The sequence below is a fragment of the Brachyhypopomus gauderio genome, chromosome 17 (assembly GCF_052324685.1).
Source record: "Brachyhypopomus gauderio isolate BG-103 chromosome 17, BGAUD_0.2, whole genome shotgun sequence".
NCBI classification, from domain to species: Eukaryota; Metazoa; Chordata; class Actinopteri; order Gymnotiformes; family Hypopomidae; genus Brachyhypopomus; species Brachyhypopomus gauderio.
In genome coordinates this window covers 21,539,034-21,545,686 of record NC_135227.1, presented here as the reverse complement: position 1 = coordinate 21,545,686, position 6,653 = coordinate 21,539,034, and positions in this window count along the sequence as shown.

Below are 6,653 nucleotides of genomic sequence, written 5' to 3'. Positions count from 1 at the left end.
TGCCTTCAAGCCCCTATGACCAGACGACAGAGGCCATGTAACAGCCCTGCGCTCTGTGTCCAGGAGTCTGTCTGCGTCTCAGTGTCATGTTTCCTGTCTGTGTCGGGTGGATAGAGGCGTCTGCTTATCTGTACGCCAGCAGGAAACACCACCGCACCATGAACAGAAATATGAGACACATGTAACTTACAGGAACGAGTTTCTGTGTGATTGTGTGTGCAGTGCTGTGTGTATGTGTGCATACATACGGGTCTGTAGATGTGTGTGAGTGAGTAATGTATGTGTGTGTGTGTGTGTGTGTGTGTGTGTGTGTGTGTGCTTGCGTGTGTTTGTGTGTGTATGTGAATATGTGTGTGTGTGTATCTGGGTGTGTGTGAATCTGTGTGTGTGTGTGTGTGTGTGTGTGTGTGTGAACATGTGTGTGAACATGTGTGTGAGTGTGTGTGTGTGCGTGTGTAGGTGTGTGCATGTATGTGTGTGTGCGGGTGTTGCTATCTGAGTGTTGAGGGACATCATGTTGTTTCTCCTCCAGGTGTATCTATTGCTTTTCTTGCCTCTCTGCAATTTGCCAGTTAGCACGTAGCCTGAGGGAGCAAAATCAAAATGAAACTGGTGTGAGAGTCATGTGTCATGTGCCTGCACACCACCAACCTGAACCACTACAAGCACCTCTCCCTCTATCTCTCTCTATCTCTCTCCCTCTCTCTCTCACTCTTTCTCTCCCTCTCTCTCTCTCTCCCTCTCTCTCCCCCTCTCCTGTCTTGTGTTGGTCTTCATCACAGGTGTCCATACTCTCTCCCTCTCTCTCTCCCTCTTTCTCTCCCTCTCCCCTCCCTCTCTCTCTCTCACTCTTTCTCTCCCTCTCCCTCTCTCTTCCCCTCTCCTGTCTCGTGTCTTCATCACAGGTGTCCATACTCTCTCCCTCTCTCTCTCCCCTCCCTCTTTCTCTCACTCTTTCTCTCCCTCTCCCTCTCTCTTCCCCTCTCCTGTCTCGTGTCTTCATCACAGGTGTTCATACTCTCACTCTGTCTCTTTCTGGCCAGTTCTAATGTGAATTGTGTATTTCTAAATCCACAGTAAGGATGTAAAAAAACACACACAAAATATTAAGTTGTAAGCGTTTCTTTTTCAAACAGTGCGTGTGTGATCATACACATACGTGAATCAAACAGAAATTGGTTTTTTCTCTGACTTGACTGAATTCAAAATGGTAAAATGTCTGTGTATGTCAGGTGCGGTAACCTGTGATATTTTAGAATACAAGAGAAAATGAGGGACTGCTAAACCAATCCCAAAATAGCTGAGGTAAATACAGTGAGTTAATATCAGATAAATACAGTGAGTTAATATCAGATAAATACAGTGAGTTAATAACAGGTAAATACAGTGAGTTAATATCAGATAAGTACAGTGAGTTAATATCAGATAAGTACAGTGAGTTAATACCTGAGGTAAATACAGTGAGTTAATAACAGATAAGTACAGTGAGTTAATAACAGGTAAATACAGTGAGTTAATATCAGATAAGTACAGTGAGTTAATAACAGGTAAATACAGTGAGTTAATATCAGATAAGTACAGTGAGTTAATAACAGGTAAATACAGTGAGTTAATATCAGATAAATACAGTGAGTTAATAACTGAGGTAAATACAGTCAGTTAATATCAGATAAATACACTGAGTTAATAACTGAGGTAAATACAGTGAGTTAATATCAGATAAGTACAGTGAGTTAATAACAGATAAATACATTGAGTTAATAACAGGTAAATACAGTGAGTTAATATCAGATAAATACAGTGAGTTAATAACAGGTAAATACAGTGAGTTAATATCAGATAAGTACTGTATTTATCTCTGATATTAACTCGCTGTACTTATCTGATATTAACTCACTGTATTTACCTCAGTTATTAACTCAATGTAAGTGAGTTAATAACAGATAAATACATTGAGTTAATAACTGAGGTAAATACAGTGAGTTAATATCAGATAAGTACAGTGAGTTAATATCAGATAAATACAGTGAGTTAATAACTGAGGTAAATACAGTGAGATAATATCAGATAAGTACGTGAGTTAATAACAGGTAAATACAGTGAGTTAATAACTGAAGTAAATACAGTCAGTTAATAACAGATAAATACATTGAGTTAATAACTGAGGTAATATAAACTAAGTATAAACTAAGTAGATATAAGAGAGTATAAGACTGATGTAAATACAGTCAGTTAATAACAGATAAATACATTGAGTTAATAACTGAGGTAATACAGTTAGTTAATAATAACTCAGCATTTGAACAAGTGAAACTATCCAAAAGGTCAAAGGGCAACTGATGCCTTAGCTGATAACTTTCTTTGTGTGTGTGTGTGTGTGTGTGTGTGTGTGTGTGTGTGTGTGTGGCCACACACTGTGAGGTATGTTTAATAGATCCCATGTATTTATGGAAAAACCCCATCAAATAATATATAAGAGAGTATAAACTAAGTATATATAAGAGAGTATAAGACTGAAGTAAATACAGTCAGTTAATAACAGATAAATACATTGAGTTAATAACTGAGGTAAATACAGTCAGTTAATAACAGATACATACAGTGAGTTAATACCTAAGGTAAATACAGTTAGTTAATAACAGATAAATACAGTGAGTTAATAACTGAGGTAAATACAGTTAGTTAATAACAGATAAATACAGTGAGTTAATACCTGAGGTAAATACAGTTAGTTAATAACAGATAAATACAGTGAGTTAATAACTGAGGTAAATACAGTTAGTTAATAACAGATAAATACAGTGAGTTAATACCTGAGGTAAATACAGTCAGTTAATAACATAAATACATTGAGTTAATAACTGAGGTAAATACAGTCAGTTAATAACAGATAAATACAGTGAGTTAATACCTGAGGTAAATACAGTTAGTTAATAACAGATAAATACAGTGAGTTAATAGCTGAGGTAAATACAGTCAGTTAATAACAGAGGTAACACTGAGTAACTTACTCACACTTACTCAGTAGGACTCAGCATTTGAACAAGTGAAACTATCCAAAAGGTCAAAGGGCAACTGATGCCTTAGCTGATAACTTTCTTTGTGTGTGTGTGTGTGTGTGTGTGTGTGTGTGTGTGTGTGTGTGTGTGTGTGTGTGTGTGTGTGTGTGTGTGTGTGTGTGTGTGTGTGTGGCCAGACATCTCATAGTTTCTCGAGCATGCAAATATTGAGGTCTAATCCCTTAGCTTCAGTTAACAGGGCCACATAATGCTCTTTTCAAATAAGAGCCTAGAGGTCTATTATCTAAAGCAACCCTGAGGTTCATGTGAGCTGACCCTACTCTCTGTCCACATCTCCCTGAAGCTTCTGCTGCCCTGTGAGGTATGTTTAATAGATCCCATGAATTTATGGAAAAACCCCATCAAATAATATATAAGAGAGTATAAACTAATGTAATTTTGTGGTATAAACTATTGTAATATTGTGGTCACAAATTTTCAAACAATTGTGACATAAATGTGATATGTGGACTTTGTTTGCTGCACATTTTTCCTAATTCAATTCAATGACTTGAGAGGGATTACAAAAGGGCGGAAACTAGTCAATTTTTGCCTGTTGCAGGCTAAGCACGTGATGGCACTGAACTGGAAGGACACTGAGAGACCCAAGATAAACCAGTGGATTAAACAAATGTCCAGAGACTTGGCAATGGAGAAACTGACCTATATATCAAAAGGGAAGCTCAAGGGCTTTGAAGACATGTGGTTACCCTTCTTACAACTGGTAAAAAACTGTAACATACGAACATAAATATGTATCAATAGAGTGATTATTGGGTTTTAGGGTGGGGGAGGATTTGTTGTTGTTTGTTTATATATATTTATAAAATCAAAAGCAATAAAGATATTTGTGAGAAAAAGCAATTGTGACATGATAAGAAAAAGATCACAATGAAATAATTCAGCAGCAGCAAAATGACAATTTTAGAATCTAGGGTGTGTTGGGTTTGAAGTGTGGTGTGTTGGGTTGAAGTGCGGTGTGTTGGGGTTGAAGTGTGGTGTGTTGGGTTTGAGGTGTGGTGTGTTGGGTTGAAGTGTGGTGTGTGGGGTTGAAGTGTGGTGTGTTGGGGTTGAGGTGTGGTGTGTGGGGTTGAAATGTGGTGTTGGGTTGAAGTGTGGTGTCTTGGGTTTGAGGTGTGGTGTGTTGGGTTTGAGGTGTGGTGTGCTGGGTTGAAATGTGGTGTGTTGGGTTTGAGGTGTGGTGTGTTGGGTTTGAGGTGCGGTGTGTTGTGTTTGAGGTGTGGTGTGTGGGGTTGAGGTGTGGTGTGTTGGGTTTGAGGTGTGGTGTGTGGGGTTGAAATGTGGTGTGTTGGGTTGAAGTGTGGTGTGTTGGGTTGAAGTGTGGTGTGTGGGGTTGAAGTGTGGTGTGTTGGGTTGAAGAGTGGTGTGGGGTTGAAATGTGGTGTGTTGGGTTGAAGTGCGGTGTGTTGGGTTGAAGTGTGGTGTGTTGGGGTTGAAATGTGGTGTGGTGGGTTGAAGTGTGGTGTGGGGTTGAAATGTAATGTGTTGGGTTGAAGTGTGGTGTGTGGGGTTGAAGTGTGGTGTGTTGGGTTGAAGTGTGGTGTGTTGGGGTTGAAGTGCGGTGTGGGGTTGAAGTGCGGTGTGTTGGGGTTGATGGTGGCGTGTCGTTACTGTTTGATTGACAGCAGGGTGGAGCTTCTTGGCTTGTTTTCGCTTCTGCTGAAGGACTGAGCGAGGGAAGAGGAAAGAGAATGAAAGAGAGAAAGGAGAAGAGACATGTGATGAAGAGAGAGAAAAGGGCTGTTGAAAGACTCCACACACACACAAATGCATGCATGCATGCATGCACACACACACACACACACGCACCCACACACACCACACACACCACACACACACACACACACACACACACACACACACACACACACACACACACACACACACACACACACACACACACACACACACACACAGGCCTCTAAGGGGTGTGCTTTTCATCTTGCTGGTGGTTTCTAGGTGGTACTGGGAGTGTTCTGAATGGCTCCCACTCTCTGTTTGGCATTCACACGTGTGTCAGTGTGGGTCCTAACTGGGCCGTTCCACCTTCTGGGGATCAACTCATTCACACACATTCTGATTCAAATGAGGAGCTCCGTCTGCATTCTCTCATTAGCTTTTCAAACTCTGGATCCCGATTCTTTGAGGACATGATGGAGACACGGAAGTGAGCAAAAACGGTTTCTAGTAGCACTCAAACGCTGCAGAGCCCGTGTAAGGGACACAAATGACCACCAGTCCTTCGCTTCTCTACGTGTTCTTGTGTGAACGTATCTTCTGTGTATTCCCCCTGACAGGACTGTGAGATCAGCTGAGCATGCTAGCATAACTCTGCCATGGAAACAGTTAAGCTAAGTCATTCTGGACAGGAGCGTGTGCTGACTGTTGTAGATGTAAATGGGTGAGGAAGAGAGTGATGCGTGAGGAAGAGCGTGATGTAGATCACAGGAGAGAACCTATCATCCTAAACAGAGAGAGAAAGAATCAGCCGTGCCTGATCCGACCAATCAGAGTGAAGAGAGCGGTGCACTTCCTGTGAGGTGTATCTCCACACCTCCATGTCTACAAACTTCTCCACCTGCCACCACTCCTCCTGCTCGAGGTAGTTTATCACCTCAGTGACCTCAATGTGTGTGTGTGTGTGTGTGTGTGTGTGTGTGTGTGTGTGTGTGTGTGTGTGTGTGTGTGTGTGTGTGAGCGTGTGTCTCTGCATGACAGTGGGTTTGTGCCAGCATTCCTGTGTGTTAGAGTGTGTTTACAACTGCATGGGAGTGTACAAGATGCACAACACGCAAGCTAATGCAACGGGATGCCAGATCCCTCAGGACTCACCCAAAATAGAAACGCTGAAATACACATGAAATACAAACGAAAATAAAACATGAAAACCCTCAACGGGAGAACGGAAACTCCTGGAACTGGACCTTCTGTGGCAGTGTGGAGAATCTTCTGGAAGCTTTTTCGGTGTGTGTGTGTGTGCATGTGCGTGTGTGTGGGCGTGTTTGTGTGTGTGTGTATGTGTGTGTATATGTGTGTGTGTGTGTGCATGTGTGTGTGTGTGCATGTGCACGTTTGTGTGTGTATGCGTGTGCATGTGTGTGTGTGTGTGTGTGCATGTGCGTGTTTGTGGGCGTGTGTATGGGCGTGTGTGTATGAGTGTGTGTGTGTGTGTGTGTGTATGTGCGTGTGTGTGTGCGTGTGTGTGTGTGTGTGTGTGTGTGTGTGTGTGTGTGTGTGTGTGTGTGTGTGTGTGTGTGTGTGTGTGTGTGTGTGTGTGTGTGTGTGTGTGTGTGTGTGTGTGTGTGGTGTAAACAGCCTGAGAGGTTGTTAAGTAGTTCTTTAGAGACAGAGAGGGACAGACTAATCCAGACTAATCATGTTCCCCTGATGAAGGACTTCTGTCCAACATGTCTTGTTTCTCTGGAAACTTAATATATAAACAATCTACTGAGACAAGAAGAATTCCTTTAGTGCTGACTGATCACCCCACTAATAAAACAGTGGCTAATATTACACTGATCACCCCACTAATAAAACAGTGGCTAATATTACACTGATCACCCCACTAATAAA